Source organism: Topomyia yanbarensis, chromosome 1 (genome assembly GCF_030247195.1).
Source record: "Topomyia yanbarensis strain Yona2022 chromosome 1, ASM3024719v1, whole genome shotgun sequence".
In the NCBI taxonomy this organism is placed as follows: Eukaryota; Metazoa; Arthropoda; class Insecta; order Diptera; family Culicidae; genus Topomyia; species Topomyia yanbarensis.
The window spans coordinates 213,469,580-213,488,997 of record NC_080670.1 but is presented as its reverse complement, the minus strand read 5'-3'; the positions used below and the strand labels follow the sequence as shown (position 1 = coordinate 213,488,997).

At 39.3% G+C, this 19,418-nt stretch overlaps 1 protein-coding gene across 2 annotated transcripts in view; it reads left to right on the top strand.

The window, feature by feature from the left end:
- The first annotated feature begins 4,125 nt into the window (after positions 1-4,125).
- The window catches only part of LOC131691894 (monocarboxylate transporter 12), a 64,666-nt gene continuing 49,373 nt past the window's right edge, over positions 4,126-19,418 (top strand). The window contains exon 1 of one of the 2 annotated variants that reach the window (XM_058978638.1): positions 4,126-4,415. The gene's annotated coding sequence lies outside the window, so the exon portion shown is untranslated. Of the gene's footprint in view, positions 4,416-11,029; positions 11,309-19,418 lie in introns of those variants that run through there. The other variant, XM_058978659.1, reaches the window with a different exon arrangement.

Below are 19,418 nucleotides of genomic sequence, written 5' to 3'. Positions count from 1 at the left end.
AAGTTCGTGGAATAAGTTGAATCAATTAACATCGAGAAGCTAGGATGCGGGCATAGCGCAGATGGTAAGTCGATTGCCATATACGCAGCTCACCTGGGTTAGAATCCCAACCCAACACATGGGATTAGATATTTTTCTAACCTGAAAAAAGAAGTGAATGACCGTAAAGTTAAAACTTCTATAACCGAAATGAAGAATAAATCGAGAAGGCAGCTCCTGGCCTTATCTTAGGAAGTCTCCTCGGTGCCAATATGTTTGATATCCAGTTTCTTCGATCACAGACTGTTTTCCTAGACTTTGTATCAGCGCTTCCTCGAGATGTTGTATTTGGTGACCTAACAAGAGAAAAATTTAGTCTTTTCAAGGAAACTTGTCTGTGTACACTGTTTAGATTCAGTAACAGATGCCCCAACACAAGGATATCATAGTCGCACTCTTCCTGAGCCAAGAGAGCATTACAATTTGTCCTAAAGAATGGTGCAGCTCTTTCCAGTTTTTCAGCAAAAGAATTTTTAGATCGTCTTTGAAGGGAACACTTCGGATTCTCTGGGTCCTGATTGTGTGCGGGGCATGGTAACAAATCAGGTGTAATCTCCCCACAATAGGCACGCTATCTTACGCAAGAGTCACCTAACAAGATTCTCTGCGCACTTGCCAAACCTTTGTCATTCAAAATCTTCGCTTACTGGCACACGGGATCCTTGAAACAGCTAACATCGCGCTTCATCTACGCCAAACTCTAATCCGTAACAACACCATCGATCACAACATTGTGGGTGGGATGTAGGCGCTGAGTTAAGAGTTCCAAGAAAGAGATAATGAGAGATATAAAAAATTGAAAGATGAGTCATGGGGGTATAAAAGCAAAAAAGTGATCATCTATCTTTTCACAATGTATGAGTGGATGACAACCGGTTGCTTCAAACTCCTAGCCTCTACTGATTTCACGAATTAACAGCTCAAGATTGATCGCTGTTCATGAAATGAGCGACAGTCAAATAATTATTTCGGAAATTGGGCTTTTTGCCAGTTTCCAACAATTAGAAGCTGTCGTAATATACGGTTGCAGTTTCAAATCAGAAATTTATATGTTTCCGATCAGACAATATGGGAAGTATTGAATATTTGTGCATAGTACCAAATTCTGTGTAACCGAAAGGAACTGAAATGGAAATGGCACTCATTGTGTAGGTAGATGTTTGCCACTACTTGTGATCTATATTTTCATCTGCCCAGCAAACCCTAAATGACAGGGCGTCCTGGGTGCTTCAACCAAGATTTTTCGGATTTTCGTAAACACAAGGAACTCTTTTGTTGGAACTACCCTAGCGACACTGGTATCGATTCCTCTCTCTTCGCAAAAAATCCTGGAAGACACAGTAGTATAGATTCCTAGATGGAGCCACGGTTCACCCTGCTTCGTTCTCCTTGGCGGTTAGCACGGATGGAGAGCAATGCTCGTGTTCAGCTTATCGGCGAAAACGGGATTGGTGTCTCTGGATTCCGTGCGGTTTACCTAGGAAGCGAAAGCACTTGGGTATTTGGCTTCCCACAAACGGCGATCTAGAACTACACGAAAGCAATCACTGAAGGACGGCCGACAGTATAAACGGACACTTTTTATCCGTACTTGAACCGGTGGTTCTGTATGTCCGAAACCGTCACGAGAAAACCTCGATTTCTGGTGGTCTCAAACTTACTATGAAAAATTCGATAGCCTCCTCCTGTACGATGTCAACAAAATATGTTCCGAAAATTCAGCACACTTTTCAGCAGAAAAGGAAAAATTTCGGCCTATATTTAACCCTGTGTTGTGAATTCACAAGCAAACAAGATTTTGTCCTAGCAACACCACAAACCTGCATCATCAAGACATTTGAAGGTAGCGTTGAAGGATTACCCACTATTCTATCATATACGCCAGTTCTGCATCCCTGCCCTCCCGGTCTCGTCGATGCACCACTATCGAGGTGTAAAGCAATAAACATCTTAAAGCAATTATCTGCCCGAGGTTCTTCAAATTTGTCGCACAAATATGCTTGATGAAGTTTGTAGTACCTTCAAACCCGTCAACCAAGGGAACCTAACCGTACCAACCTAACGATGGACTACAAAAATTGAACCTAAAAACTAACGTAATTGAAGTGCTAGAATCGTATTTTCGAAGGGGATTGCTAAATGGCGAAGAGTTCATTTAAGATATAACTTAACTGAATAACATATACAAATATTTGGTATTCATAGTCGCACTGAAAGTGGAGAAAACAAATTGAAAACCATGAAACTGCTAGGGAACAGAAATAGCAACGCCAGCTCAAAACTCCTATCAACACCTAAAACGCCATCGTAAGAAACAGAATTGAGTATGGCGTACAAATCAATGGTAGTGCGACGAAATCCAACATCCAGGGACATTAAACAATCCAACCGCACCTATCCACGTCGTCCACGCGGACACAGGACGGTTGGCTAACCGTAAAAGATATCACAAAAAGTAACTACGACATCAACCAGATTCAGCAATCCATAGAAAAGGCGCTCAATTTGGGCAGAGGAAATGGATTCTTCCTGTCTGATACCGCTGTCAAACATAACAGCATCGTACTACAGATCCACCCAAAGGATCCTGATTTAACAGAACTGGACATACTCTAAAGAAGGAGCGCTTATTCCCCGTGGGGATGGGAAAATGATGCTCTCATAAAGGAAACTTCTATCTTGGAAAGCTATTCAATCCTGTATTCTCAGCTTTCAACGGAAATAGCATAACCAATCCACGTGAAATGCCTCGTGCGCGCATTCCTGAGAACAATGCGAAAATCCATAATTGTTTCAAACGTCGCGTTAATTCATCCCTCTTCAACTCTCTATTTTTTATCGTTTCAGAGATCTACGAGTTTTTTCCTCATCTCCCTCCTCCCTTGCACTTGATTTACATTTTTTTTGGGAAATAAGCAAAATGCGCCCTTTAAAAAAGGAAAGCCAGTTACATTAAACATAAATAACTAACAATTCTACGGATGATACGATACAGTAACCTTGTTTGGTATATTTTCAAAATCATAACTCCTTCCTTGGCCCGTGTTCCGATGCTAACAACGATCTCTAGTGGATGATACCGTGCACTAAGAGTGTTTCTGCAATCATACGTAACCGTTAGTTTAAGTTACTACTTGTGGTTCTATCACAAGAAGCCCAATTCAACCCCAAATTTAGTCCCCCGCTCTCGATCATAAAAGCAACATCGTTTCTAATTTTGTTGTCTTCGTGCCAAAGAAAGAATCCAGAGCGGCGGGCACAAGCATGCTACTTTTAAATAATAGTCTACACGCAAACGAAAAACTACCTAAAATTTAGTTCTTTTGGCTCAATCTCGGGGTATCGTGGAGGAAGGTAAAATTAGGTAAACTGTGTATTCATTTACCCACGGCAAAAATTACAACTCATTGATAGGTTTTTTATACTCAAATTTAAGTTGAATTTACCAAATTTTGAGCATACCCCAAACAACTCAATAGTACCTTCCTCCACGGAAGACCTCGACTGAGTCGAATATCTCGTTTTGTTTTTGATAACACTAATAAGTGCGAAAGCGACGCACAGCTGAAAAGTAAGTTAAAAGAACTTGTTCTATAGGTTGTTCTATTTTTCCGTTTCGATTCTAGAATCAACTCTCTCGCGCCATACTAATCCACGAACCACTGTAACCGAAGCTTTCCATCCGCCAGCAAAAGCTTCACTCTCACCAAAGCGACGTTGCTTCAAACGATAAACTCTCATTCTCTCTCCATCTCTTATATTGCAGAAGAAAAACATGCATTTTCCACGTGACAGTCTTAACAGCCCGTCCCGTTCTGACTACTACGACCGAACGGGGCAACAAGTTGCAAAAACACCTCCACTCACCGAACCCACTCACCGCTACCTCGAGTGAGCGTCTGCCAGACCAACGGAAAGCGGTAGTTTTCCACCAACAAACTTGAAGAACTGAGCGAGCAACCCATCAGCGAAAAGCTAGAACAAACACACTGTTATCGGTTTGTCTCTTTCACATCTAGAACCATCTCGCGGATCAGAATCGCAGTAGCCAAGAGGAGTGCGCATACCATCATGTCGTTTGCTCGGTCATAGTCAGTCCAGCAAAACGTGTCCCCCTGCGAGGGGTCACGACGAAGAGTTCCTCCGCATTTCCGCAGGTTGAATAGGAAAAAGTTCAATAACTGCCGGCTGACCGGATCAGTGACAGTTAGTGCCGAAACAGTGAATTTAAACAGTGGTACTGCAGCACGCGACCGTGAACTCTGTGTGTGTGTGGGAGAGCGAGGACACTGTAGAAGAACGGAAGCGCTGTTTGGAGGCGGATATTCGGCTATTAGCGTAGAAAGCAAGCGGCATCTATGAACCTGTGATATTTGGTAAGGACAAAAATAGTATTCCGGTAGGTACCGGTTTTTTGCCGTTCATTGTTAAATATTTTACTCCGATTCGCTATTATATCGATTATAACCTATTTTCTCGCTTCCTCTGTATGATTCTCCATTCTCATACTCGTAAATACACATACACAGTTATTTATCACTTATCGTCAATGGTAACGGAATTTTATCTTCGATCCGCTTCGGTCTAGTAGTCGGGGGAATAAAGCTCACCGATCGTGTCGTCACCAGCAACCAGAAATCATGCTCGCAACCTGTTCTGAAAATAAATATCCGAGACAAGCAGTTGCCATCTGCAACGCGCCATTCGCACCGGCATGATTTACATACATTGGTCCAGAGATGCCAGGTACTTTTTTCAAATGTCTGCAATAATAATTTTAAAAGTCTGGGAAGTACAAAAAATGTCAGGAAAGCTAGTGTAACCAAAAGCCTTTATATTCAAAAATCTGCAAATATCTGCAACAAAACATAAAAATCTGCAAATATCTGCAACCAAACTAGAAAATCTGCAAATATCTGCGTCATCCAAAAAATCTGCAGCTTAAATTAAAAGTCTGCGAATTTGCAGACTTGTCTGCAAATCTGGCATCTCTGCATTGGTCGAAAGAGTGCACGGAAACAAAAAACTACCTAAAATTGAGTTCCTTTGACTCAATCTCGTGGTATCGTGGGGGAACTTAAAATTAGATAAACCGTGTTGAAGGTAGTTTCCATTTAACCACGGCAAAAATTACAACTCATTGATAGGTTTTTTATACTCAAATTTAAGTTGAATTTACCTAATTTTGAGTTCACCCCAAACAACTCAAAAGTAACTTCCCCCACGGAAGATCTCGACTGAGTCGAACCTCTCGTTTTGTTTTTGACAACACTAATAAGTGCGAAAGCGACGCACAACTCAAAAGTAAGTTAAAAGAACTTTTCTGCAGGTTGTTTTATTTAACCGTGTGGGTTGACGCGAGATACAGTGCGTCACATTTGCATATAGGGAAATTACATGATGACAACGCCGGCAGTTCCTATACCCTGCTTCAACAGTGCAGAATCGATGAAAAGCTTCTAACCTTGGCTACCTTGACCCAATTCTAGTGGAGTGGTGGGAGAAGGGTTACAGTGCCGCCGCACTGGTTTGTTGTATCTCTTTCGCACTCGCTTGTTCGTGGCTTCGTGGTTCTACAATGTTTGCTATTGCATGTGCCGAAAATGCAGTAACGGCGATTTTGGCTCACTGCCAACTTGGATGGTTGCGCGCTACGTAATTTTTTTTTCTTGTGTTCAATATATGTTCGTTTGACACGGCACATTGAAGGCACGCTGCGTTATAATAATCTCTAGCGGAGGTTAGGGTGGTGATGCTTATTTTTTTCTCAAAATAATAATGCCAGTGTTTTGTAAAACGTGATAGCTCTAGAGTTAGAATTTTGACTGAAAAAAATCTGCAAATACCGGGTCTTCCAAGTAGAATAATTACAAAAATTAGCAATGAGAACAAAACAAATACACGAAGAAAATTGAAATTAAAGAATAGCAGATGGAAAAATTGAAAGAATGGGAAAGTTGAAAAAATGGAAAAAATTGGAAAATTTGAAAGTATGGGAAAATTGAAAGAATGGGAAAGTTGGAAAAATGGGAAAATCGGGAAATTGAAAACTTGGAAGAATCTAGAAATTGGAAAATTGGAAAATAATGACAATTTAAGAAAAAATGGAAAAATCGGAAAATTAGAAAGATGAGAACAGTGGAAAAATGGGAAAATTTAAAAAGGGAAAAAATGAAAAAAAAAGAAGTTGGGAAAATGGAAAAAATTGTGAAAAAAATGGGAAAATTCGAAAAATAGGAAAATTTAAAGGATAAAAACATTGGAAAAATGGCAACATTGGAAAAATGGGAATATGAAAATTGAAAAACTCGGAAATTGAAAGATTAGAAAATGGAAGATGCAACATGGAAAATGGAAAATACAAAAAATGGAGAATGGAAAATGAAAAAAGGAAAATGGAAAATGAAAAATCCATTTTCAACGGAACACAGAAAATGAAAAAGGGAAATAGAAAATGGAAAATTGAAAATAGAAAAAGAAACATGGAAAATGAAAAAATGGAAAAATAGAAAAATGAAAAAATAGAAAAAATGGAAAAATGGGAAAATGGAAAAGTAGAAAAATAGAAAAATTTAAAAAAAAATGAATAAATGGAGAAATAGAACAATGGAAAAATGAAAATATGAAAAAATGGAAAAATGGAGAATGGAATAATGGAAAAATAGAAAAAATGAAAACACAAAAACTAGAAAAATGGAAAAATAGAAAAATGAAAAAAAGGAAAAGTGGAAAAATGAAAAACCGGAAAAATAGAAAAATAGAAAAATGAAAAAATAAAAAAATGGAAAAATAGAAAAATGGAAGATGGTGAATGGAAAATGAAAAATAAAAAAATAAAAAATGTAAAAGGAAAAACGACAAAAAATATAAAATGAAAGATGAAGGACGAAAAATTAAACAATGAAAAAATAGAAAAATGGAAATATGGAAAAATGAAAAATTGGTAAATGAAAAAAAAATTAAAAAATTTAAGAAAAAATGGAAAAATTAGAAAGATGAGAACAGTAGAAAAATGGGAAAATTGAAAAAGGGAAAAATTGAGAAAAAAAAAGAAATTGGGGAAACGAAAAATATAGGAAAATTGAAAAATAGGAAAATTTAAAGAATAAAAACATTGGAAAAATGGGAAAAAGGGGAAAATTAGAAAATGGGAAAATTGGAAAAAAATGACAACATTGGAAAAATGGGAATATGAAAATTGAAAAACTCGGAAATTGAAAGATTAGAAAATGGAAGATGCAACATGGAAAATGAAAAATAAAAAATGGAAAATGAACAATGGAAAATGGACAAAGGAAAATGGAGAATGGAAAAAGTAAAATGGAGAAAATGTAAAATCCATTTTCAATGGAATACAGAAAATGGAAAAAGAAAAATGGAAAAATGAAAAAATGGAAAAATGGGAAAATTGGAAAAATGGAAAAATAGAAAAATGGAAAAATGGAACAATGGAAAAATTGAAAAATGAATGAATGTAAAAATGGAATAATGGAACAATGGAAAAATAGGAAAATGGAAACATGAAAAAATAAAAAAATAGAAAAAAAGAAAAATAAAAGAAATGGAAAAATGGAAAAATAAAAAAAACGGAAAAATAGAAAAATGGAAGAATAGCAAAATGGAAAATGAAAAATCAAAAACATGAAAAAGGAAAAATGACAAAAGATTAAAAATGACAAAATAGAAAATTGGATAAATTAAAGATGAAAAATTAAACTTAAACAATGGAAAAATTGAAAAATAGAAAAATGGAAAAATGAAAAAAATAAAAAAATGGAAATACGGAAAAAATAAAAATTGGGAAAATGGAAAACGGAAAAATTGGTAAATGAAAAAAAATTAAAAAATGAGAAAATGAAAGCTGAAATGAAAATTTGGGAAAGGGAAAAATGGAAAAATTCAAAATTTTGAAGATTCAATAATTCAAGAAATCAAAAAATGAAAAACTGAGGAATTAGAAAAAGGAAAAATAGAAAAATTTAGAAATAGAGCAATGAAAAAAATGTGTCATGGAAAAATGGAGATATTGAAGCATCGAAAAAGAAGAAAATGAGAAACGGAAGTTGGAAAATTTTATAAGTAGGAAAATGGCAAAATAGAAAATAGAAAAATAGATAACGGAAAAATGAAGATTGGAAAAATTGACGAAATATGACGAAAAATGAAAAAAATAAAAAAATTAAAAATGGAAAGAGAAAAATTCGAAAATCCAACAATTCAAGAACTCCAGAATTGAAAAAAAAGTGAAATTAAAATAACGAAAAAGAGAAAACGTCGAATGGAAAAATATTAAAAGGAGAAAACAAAAAAAAAATATAAAATGAAACATGCACAATAGAAAAATGGAAAATTGAAAATGGAGAAACAAAGAAATGGGATACATGAAAGTTTCGATTCAATTTCGTCCTCATCAGTTAAATCCAGATGTTCTAAGCCCCGACCAGATGTTTCACCGTACAAGTAAGTTGCATTTCGGCACTAACGGGAAGATTCCGAAACACAAATAAACCCGACATAAGAAAATATATTAATTGAGAAATGAAAATCAAGATTCGAAATAGACTATCAGGAAAAATATAAAAAAAATTAAAAGAGAAAAAAATACTGTATTAGTAACTTTACAAGCGAAACTAGAATTGCGCATGTGTCCATTATTTCAGGGCAGTACTAGAATGGGCCTTGTTTTTTTAAATTAAAATGATTTTTGAGGGATGTTCTAGAATGCTTTTGTGGAGTACTTTAGTTTTACGGAAGCTAGAATAGTTTAAGATTATGAATATTTAAGAATAATTCGAGACGTATACTGGAATGATTTTTGATATGAACTAAAATGGTTTTAGAGACGTATCAAATTGATTTTAGAGGTACATTAGAATAACTTTAGGCGTGTGCTAGGATAAACCTTAAGAAAAAAAGAGTAGAGAGCTGAGAAATGAAAAAAAAAAACATAAACAGATTTTTAAAGAAGAGAAAATAAATCAAATAATAGAAGACTGATCGTAGAAAAATTGTATAGAAGTTCGAAATGAAAATAAATAAAATTAAACCGAAAAAATTAAGTCGAAACGTCAATCCTAACTTGTTAATGAATGGTATAGAATGCAAATAAACAATATCAAATGAATTCCAGCCTCTAGGTTCAGATTTAAAGAGCGAACACGAAATTATTGCGACACATTCAACAGGGCATAACTTTTTTACCATTGGGTAAAAATCAACCAAATTTTGCACACTTTCTCATTGATGTGTATTGTTTACATGCTGTCAAACTCGAAGTCGTGTTTTTCGATTCAACGAAAATGGAGGTGAACCAACGCGAGTCGAGAGAACAAATTCTACCCTAACACCTGGAATTTCCTGACCTGTCGCACCGGCAGTTGGGAAAAATGTTGAACATTCACCATTCAACCGTCTCCAGAGTGTTTAAGCGGTTCCAGGAGCGGTTGACGTTGGACCGCGGCAAAGGAGCTGGAAGAAAACCGGGACCGGAGAACAAAAAGACGGAGGGAAAGGTGAAGCGGATGATTAAAGCAAATCCCAACGTCTCAAGCCGTGATTTGGCTAAAAAGATCGGCATATCGCAGAGCTACGTCCAGAATGCTAAGAAGAGAGCTGGACTACATACATACAAGGTACAGAACTTCCCAAACTGCGATGAGCGGCAACAATCGACGGCTAAAACTCGGGCACGGAAGCTCTACGAGAAGATGCTGACAAAATATGGCTGCCGTGTGATGGACGACGAAACGTATATAAAAGCCGATTTTAAGCAATTTCCGGGGTTGGAGTTTTTCACCGGCAAGAGCAAGTTCTATGTGAACGACAAATTTAAGAAGAAGAAAATGTCGAAGTTCGACTCCAAATATCTCATTTGGCAGGCCATCTGCTCTTGCGAACTGAGGAGTGAGCCTTTCGTGACAAAGGGCTCAGTAAATGGCGAGATCTACAAATCTGAGTGCCTCGAGAACCGCTTTTTGCCGTTCTTGCAGCAGCACGACGAAGCTCCGCTATTTTGGCCAGATTTGGCATCATGCCACTATTCTAAAAGTGTCCTGGAGTGGTATGAGGCCAACTTTGTCCATTTTGTTCCAAAGCACATGAATCCGCCAAACTGTCCGGAGCTGCGCCCGATTGAACAGTACTGGGCAATGATGAAGCGGTAACTTCGGAAGAGCAAGAAGACAGTCAAAGACGAGAAGGACATGTTAAGAAAATGGGAAAAAACTGAGAAACTGGTACCGGATGACACTGTAAAGACTTTGATGGAGGGCATCAAGCGAAAATGCGTTCAACTTTACACTCAAGGCTCCATCGATTAACTTTTCTTTTGATTTTTGAAGTAAATATAGTAAAATTTTGGTTTGATTTTAAACATTATAAGAAAATTGGAATGACATTTTCGGTGTCGCAATAATTTCGTGTTCGCCCTTTAAGAAAACATCCCATAAAATCGATGGTTACGAAATTGGATTCCACGTGCAGTAATAATCACCATCTTCATAGCTAAAGAACAGCAATTGTCATCCCGGATGAGCCAAATATCTTTGTTGTTCACCTCTTTGAAAAAAATAACATTAATCCTTTTGCACTACCCCACTACACCACCCACGTCCATACGACGGCTCTGACCGATTACGGTTCACTTCAATAACCGCTTTGCGCTTGTGTCCCGTCACTTGTTTTTTCCCTAATCGTAAACAGGCAACCCGAACAATGCACGGAATAGATGCAGAATTTGCATACGGTAGTAGTAGCGCACTTTCGCCATTCTTTCCGCCCGAGTTTGTTTTTCAAAGTCGAGAAAGTCGCCCCACAGCACGATACCGACCGACGCGAAAAAGCAACGCAGCCGCTCCCCATACCGACCGACCGTCACCGTTGCGATCGATCGAGTGTCGAACGGTCAGCACTTTAGTACAAGAACAGAAATGCCGGTCGATTCTCGCTTTTCACCAACTGCGATCGTGCAATTTTTCCGCGCGCTCAGTAGTTTACGCGATTTCAACGGGAGCGGATTACTTTGCCCAATCGTCGTTCGTAGTTTGTTGGTCGAGAATCGAGAAAAAAGTGCGATCGTGCGAACCCTTGGCGCGCTATCATCGAAGCAGGCGACGACAGGCAGACAGCAGTGCACGTGGTCGGGAAAGTTTGGGTTCGCCGGTTTGGTTTGTTTGTTGTTTTTCAATTTTGATCGGATGCGCGAGATATGCTGTGAACCACGATGTGATTGTGACGTTCCCGAAATAGACACTCGTTGTCCGTTACTAAGGTAGGACTCGGCCATGGCATGCTCCGCTCGGGTTGCGCTTACAATGTTTCGTTGTTTATTTGTAATGTTTGATGGGTCGTTTATTTGTTGTTACGAGTGGTTTACATCGTTGACATTGTATCATCACTTAAGATGCAGTGTTAGTTCTAAACCGAATCTTTTACCCATGAAAAAGTTCGAATTAATGCCGGGAAAACCGCAATGATGGCGAAGACACTTTAAAACGCGTGCACCACCGATAACAGATTTGTTACGTATTGTGTCAGCACGCTGCTACTGGACGTAATCGATCAAGCGAGAAACAGGATTAATGTTTAAAAAAAAACTGCACGCCTTATCTTTTCCAGTTAGTAGCCATAAAATCGGTTAAACTGATTAGATTTTAAAATGACATCGTGACAGGCCTACGAGCTGCATTCCTTCCAAACTTTTGACCAACTGGAATCTTGATCACGTGGTCGTAAAGGTTAACGTTTCATTTTGTCAACCCAACCAGGACAACGACCACGAATATGATTAATCAAAAACCTTCTTATTCGCAAGAACACGATCCGGTGTTTGACAACCAACAACAAAGCCTATAGCAACGCGAGTAGTTTCTCATTTCACATTCCAGCAAAATAAAAAAGCAGGCGGATTGATCAAAGGCAGCGGCGGTTTAGTGACAATGCATTCTATTGCATGACTAACTAGATGGAATATAAATTTTCCGCCTTGCAATCAGTCGCCGCGTCACGGGGAGAAAATCTGACACATGGTAATTTGCAAGCGTGCGATTCGATACCGCTTGTCAGCACTGCGTGTTGCGCGTCCAATGACAATAAACTTCATAAACATGGGCGCGTGATTCTCGGGAAAGTGATCAACAACGTACTTCTGGGATTGTTTTGAATGGGTTTACTCTTACAAAAATGAACAGCTCCAGCAAAACGTTGACGTTACTTCACACGCGAACCAACCATACAAAGAATGTTTGCAAAACTCGTCAATCATAGCGCCACGATAGGGTGTTTCGTCATATTTTGATTCTGTTACTTTTTAGCTTTTTTGTTGATTAACCCTTGGTGAGAGATAGTTGTACTGAAATTGCTAACAGTTAAATTTCGAATTTTGATAAAGGAAAAACTCTTTGATGTGCAAAACCTGCAGACTGGCTGACTTCGATCGCATCTCGCGTCAAATCACCACCACCAGATCACCACCACTACCAGCGCCTACTTCGATGCGTGTTTTTTTAGCACCCGGTTGTGGTAAATAAAACGGATTTTTCCGCTCTCCTTCCGAACGAATGATGCCGACCGGCGTGTCCAGGGCTAAATTCAGCTCAACTCACATTCGATTGGTGCAAATTAGCTGGAAATTTTATCAGCTCAAAAGATCAGTTTGACAGATATCTTGTATTTCTTTGTTTCCCGTTTCAAAACTTAAATAGATTTGCCAAAATTTTCGGCGCATTTACTTGCGCTTATTTGTCTCCAAATTTTGATAGACTTCCTGCTGTATTTCATTGTTCGAAACAGGTGAACGGCTGTCACATGCGCTATCTATGCAATCTGGTTGCAGATAAGACCGAGGCAGTTGGTTTCTAATTTTAACCGTCGAAGAACTGATACCGGAAAAATGAATCAATGCCTTTTATGGTAATTGAACTTCGAACGAACTGGTTTCATCTACTCGGTTGCTATTTTGGGAATTTCTAATTTAGATGACATGAATGAATTTTTAATTTTTAATAAACCCTCTTACATTCAGAAGCAGCTGATCGGGAAATATGTCCATAATTCCTTTATACTTCAAGCACTGGGCAGCGGGGCCAGTCGCACTGTTATGTTTGTTAGTATTACCATTAACCAGCCGATGATTTTGGGCATTGAACATGCGAGAGAAATACGTATTGTCATGCTTGAGTGAGCGCAGTTCACGATACGCACTTTTGGACAGTATTGCAATTGTTTACACCCAGGAATATAGTCAGTCCCACATTGAGTTTTCTCGAATTACCCATAAACCAGGAATGTATTCATTGAGATTGCTGATGGCTGTAAAGGGAGTTAAGAGAAGATCGATAGCCCAACCAATCTAGTTTAATACTGTGTGTTGGTTGATTAATGGGAATCTTCAGGTTTGTGTAAATTATTGCAGTTTCTGGTGTGGAATATTTTTTGTCAGTTCTACTCCTTTTGTATTTATAAAAGCAAAACTTTTGAAAAATTCAATTTTTGGACGACACAAAAATCATCACCATCTTGTATTAGGCTGAATGGGGCATCCCGGTTAGCTTTGGATCACATTTGGATACGAAATAAGTCATCTGCAAGTGAATTGAGCTAACATCTACCCAAATAATCTTTTTCGCCCATCGAAAAACAAAATTTTATCTATGGAATTCAAAAAGAAAATATATAATAGTCTCATGAGATCAACTACCATTTATAAATTCAATTTCAGATTACAGATAAAATTTGTTAAATGTGTTAAAACAAGGCCTGGGCAGCACATTTCGTTGCGTCACTTGACTACCCATCGACAGGCTACGCAGCTGATTTTTAGTGTACATGACCACTGGAGGGCTAGTGCTACGATCCTATTGAATGGTAATAGTCTTTCCTGTCCGAAATCCGAACATACAACGGTTGGTTTATGGGACTACCTTCTAAACCCGCCAGAGCCAGGACTGTAGGATATGAGAGAAAAAAACCCACTGGACTGAAACACCAACCGATCTCGCTGTGGGGGATCAATTAAACGAACAAAGCTCTCCACCACAGCCAAATGCAAAGCAGCAGCTCACTGCGGTAACTTCCGGAATCGTTTATTACCACCGTCGCTAGCGTTTATTACCAATAAAGGAGATAGGCTAGCAGACAACGGCCTCTGGCGAGAATAACGAAAGCCTTCTGGCCAACAGTAGTGAGCGGAGAAAATATAAGCCGATAAAGTTGAATTAATTGATTTTCTTTCTTTACTTTTTTCTTTTAAAAGCACTAAAATTATTGTAGGACCCCGTGTACCGCTTCGTAACTCGCTCACTAACGCAAATGGACGAACGCTCGATCTGGCATTCGTGAACTACGCCGATTTAGTCGAACTTCTCGAGCCTCCGACCACTATACTCGAAGTTGACGCTCACCATCAACCCTTCGAGCTGAGGTTGAATAGGCAAGTTGAAATAGGAGACGCTTTTGCCGAATCCGTCGACGGCCTCAATGTTGACTTCAGTCGCTGCAATTTTGATGAAGTATCTGCGGCCTTCGATCTGTCAAACTGGAAACGATCTGGATCACGCTGTGGTGGTGTTCTACGGAACTGTATACGAGATACTCCGCCGCATAGTTCCTAAGAAACGTGTCAACAGAAAGACGGACTACAAGTATCCGTGGTGGAATTCCGTGCTTCGTCTTCGTCTACGCAACATTCTCCGAAACCAACGCAAGCGATACTCCCGTCACAAGTCCGATGAAAACGAAGCCGTTCTTCGCCGAACCGGACTTCAATTCGAAACAGCCGGGAATAGTGTATTCGGCGAGTACATCAGTCACTTCCAACAAAGCACCCTTCGGAACAACCTCTCATCGTTCTGGATGTTTGTGAACAGCAGAAAACACGCTGGTGGCATTCCCGTAAATGTTTATCTTGGAGATGCCAGTGCGCAATCCACAGCCGAGTCCGTAGACCTTTTTGCGGAACATTTTCGTAGGGTATTCACCAATCCAGATATCTCTCCGTCATAAGAGAATATAGACGCATTACCATCATACAATATCAGTCTCCCTTACTTGAATATGACTGAAGCAGACCTGTTGAAAGCTTTATCCAGTGTCGACCCATCGAAAGGACCAGGCCGATGCACAAGGCTGGAGACTCATAATGTTGAAAGTTACAGGGGAATCTCGCTTTTGGACTGTTTGGCTAAAGTACACATCATCGACGAATGTCACCATGGATTTGTGAAGCAACGTTCTACAACTTCAAATTTGATGATATACACTAGCATCCTGGTCCCCTCTGTTGAGAAGCGTCAACAAATCGATGCAAGATATTTTGGCTTCTCAAAAGCATTCGATAAAGTACCTCACAACATTGCTCTTCTGAAACTGCAAACACTAGGGTTTCCTCCGTGGTTAACTGGATGGTTGCAATCATATCTGCCTGGTCGGAGTGCTTTCGTTGGATTTGGTTCAACACGGTCTAGCTTACTCGATATGATATGCCAACCGGAGTCCCTCAAGGAAGTCAGCTAGGGCCGCTAATTTGTATTTCATTCATAAACGACATTTACACTCGTATCAAATCGGAAAACTGTTCGGTTCTCGACATTGGCTCGATGCGGTTTCCGGAACAATCTGTGCTTGTCATCAATGCCAGTTGTATTCTGGACCCATCAACGAGAATGGAATTGGATCTTGGCGTTGTAAGCGTTGGGGATTTTGCTCCACATTGTTTTACTGTTACATTTGGTTTTCTTGTTTTCAAAAAGGATTACGGACTACAGCGAAAAAAAGCAATGAAAGCGGAGAAGCTTTCGTAGGAGGAAATCGATGTTGAATGTTCAATGCGGGAAATATGCCTATAGACCAAGAGCTGCGCGAAACTGCCGAAGAAAAGAGAGCTTCGTGAACGGGAGATCGGGAAAAGAAGCCTCCAACATCAAAACGAACTGCAGGTGAAGATGGAACATCTTTGCCGCTTAAAAGAAGATGGAAGCGCTAATGGGCAACAACGGACTGAAGACAAAATCGGTATCTGAATCCCAAGAGGTTTTTTTCAAGAGCATCCGGTGGAAAAGGTATTCCGGACAGAAATTAATCTAAAAAACCTATTTTAATCCACCTAGCGGTGCAATTGTGCCTTTCTCAATCATGAATCACGAGAATGTGTGCGTTGTTTATATTCATTAAAAGCTTTTAAATGCATGTATTACATTTTATTATTATACATCACATGACAACTATATACAGGAAAATAAATCATTATTCGAGTTCTAAAATTTTGAAAAAGAAAAAACAGCCACGGTAATATTGAACTGAAAAAAGGTGCAAAATCGGCAAAGTCCCAAAAAGTCGATTTTTATAAAAAAAAATTTTCGAGATAACATAAAATCTCGACGTTTCATGCATTTTAAAGATGTTTGGCATCAAAAATAAGAATTCGATTTCTGAAATTTCATGGGGTCCCTTTGAGAAAAAATTTGAGTTCCGGCTTATATGGGAATTTCATATGTGACCGGACGATTTAGTCTATATTTCCGGACCCATATAAGCGATCCGTACGAAATTTTATAAACATCTGTGGGGATATTATAGCTATCATTTGTGACCAAGTTTGTGAAAATCGGCCTAACCATTTCCGGGAAACTGATGCGAGTTCGTAAATTTTGAAAGATGGCTGCTTTTCCCGGGTACTTCCGGAACCGTCAATGGTGGTCAATGTAGTCAACGAAAGTTTGGTTGGCCGTCGGTGACCTAGAACAGCAAATTTAAGTTGTTTGAGAGATATTATAGCGAAATTTTTACCTTTTTTGCTTTCATCGGAGTATCGGTTTGAATCACAATTTGCTATGTGATCGCACGCCACAACCTGTAACTCCGGAACCGGAAGTCGGATCGGGATGAAATTAAATATCCATTTACGGGGACGCAATACCTTTCATTTGAGGCCAAGTTTAGTCGAATCGGTCTAGCCATCTCCGAGAAACCGATGTGAATGTTATTCTGAATTTAGATACTTCCGCCGGGGCTTCCGGAACCGAGGATGGTGGCCAATGTGGCCAAATAGACTTTGAATGGATGTTAGTGACCTAATACTACAAATCGAAGCAGTTGTGGTCATATTTTGGAAAATTTTTCACCTTTATACATTCATTGCAGAATTTATTAAAATCGACATTTTCTGCGTGTTCGTACTTATCACCCTGTAATTCCGGAACCGGAAGTCGGATCAATTAGAAATTCAATAGCAGCCTATGGGAACGTTGCACCTTTCATTTGAGACTAAGTTTGTCAAAATCGGTTCAGCCATCTCTGAGAAAAATGAGTGACATTTTTGGTCACATACACACACACATACACACACATACATACATACACACATACATACACACACACAGACATTTGCCGAACTCGACGAACTGAATCGAATGGTATATGTCACTCGGCCCTCCGGGCCTCCGTTAAAAAGTCGGTTTTCAGAGCAATTGCAATACCTTTCTATTGAGAAAGGCAAAACTGGTCGGATCATAGGTAAAGCGATGAGGACAGCAGTGACGAAAGTGGTGCAAGAACCCAGAAACGGATGGTCGATGAAATTCCCTACGGGCTGAGGCATCAGCGTTCAGAGCGAAGCAGTGTTCATCTGGGTGCAAGAAGGGGTCTTACGAAGAAGCTACCACCAACCTTTTCGGGAAACCAGAAGAATTGTCACTCTTTTTCGGCGGTACCTTATCAAGCATCTAACGAGGCTTGTGGATATTCTGATGTGGAAAATCTGGCGAAACTTTAAGTCTGTCTGAAGGGAGTTCATGCCTAGAGTTCTTCATTTAAAGTCACTCACAGCTGCGCCAGTTATTTGGACGCCCGGTACAGTAGCTGCAAAGTCACCTTGAAAAGGTGCGCCGGCTCTAATCTCCAAAAGCTGACAAACTGGCCAGTTTCATACCGTTTGGAAATGCGGTCGAACAGCTGTGTGAACACTTGGAAGCAGCGAATCTCACGCTCAACTTGGTGAATCCTATTCTCATCCAGGTTTAGAAGGAAATAGGGTCTAGGATTCGCCCCAAGCATCCGATCCGACCAGTACTGCTGCTTTTCAGTTAGTCTTCGAGTACAGGATCACTCGAAAAAAAATCTGTTTAGTCTTTAAGGTTTTTTTTAAAACTCTGGGTAGCCGGCTACCGAGAGTATCCTATGTTTTCTAAACAAAGGTAATATGAACTAAACAGGCGACCGTGGAAGTATTGCCTAGAAAAGCTAATTTTATCGGATCGCTATTTTTCGCAACAGTATTCAGACCGATTTTGTTATTTGTTCTCTACGATATACTTTTTTGGTTTGGTTTTGAGTGATAACACAGACCCAAGACAAATAGCTATGATAGCGCGAAATGCTATAAATCAAAGAAAATAGGCATGTTGGCAACAACGAAAATTGAGATTAGATTCATAAATGCATACGAGGGGAATTTTCAGTATCTACCGACCCGTGATCATCGATACTAGTCCGATTAAAGTCGTATTGGGATTGATCTCAGATCAAGTGTTCATTTTTACGGTACAGTTTTCACACCTAGATCCGTTCACACTATCTTATTCTGCTACTACCGTCGTAAGGTGGATGGCAGCCAGTCTTTGCGGGTCTATGGACCGAATGTCATCAACAAACTTAGACTCGTGTGAAAGTGTGAGATGGGAGACTTGTGAGAACTAGGTTATATAACCGTTTGGCGATCTGCAAATCGAGCCGATATATCATTGATCTACACAAACTAATTATTTCGTTCGTTTAGTGCTTATTTGACCAACCTGGGAACCAGTTCATAGGGCATTTAATGTGTGTGTAAGAAATGCGCATGGTCTTGTCTGAGTGGAATGATAGCTGTTGTATTATGTAAGTGGATTGAGAATTCACAATTCGCGATAGGATCGAACATCAGTCATCAGATCATCGGATTTATTGTTGTTTATTGAATAATGAATGCAGTTTATTGAAATGCTTCTTCACCAGTAAAGTGCACAGAATCTCGGATAGGACATATGAACTGAGGTCATATGCTAGTTTGCACGGTACAGCAGGCAAATTATGAGATGTATTCTGAAAAATAAACGGAAGATATCTGTCGTCGTTCGCTGAGCAGGATATGTGTACACAACTATTAGGAAAAAGTAGTAGGAACCAGAGTCGCAAAATGTTTTTTTCATTTGCCAAAATCAAGCGAAACTGACGAAAGAACGAAACTTCTTTCCATACCACTAGCACTTTGCGAAATCAAAATTGAGACAACGGGCTAGGACAAAGCAAGCATGTAGTAGAGCGTTTTCATTATTCTCTCCGCACGCTCGTTTTCGCTTTGAGATTCAGACGGCCTTATTCTGCGCGGCGTGTGACTAACCTCACCT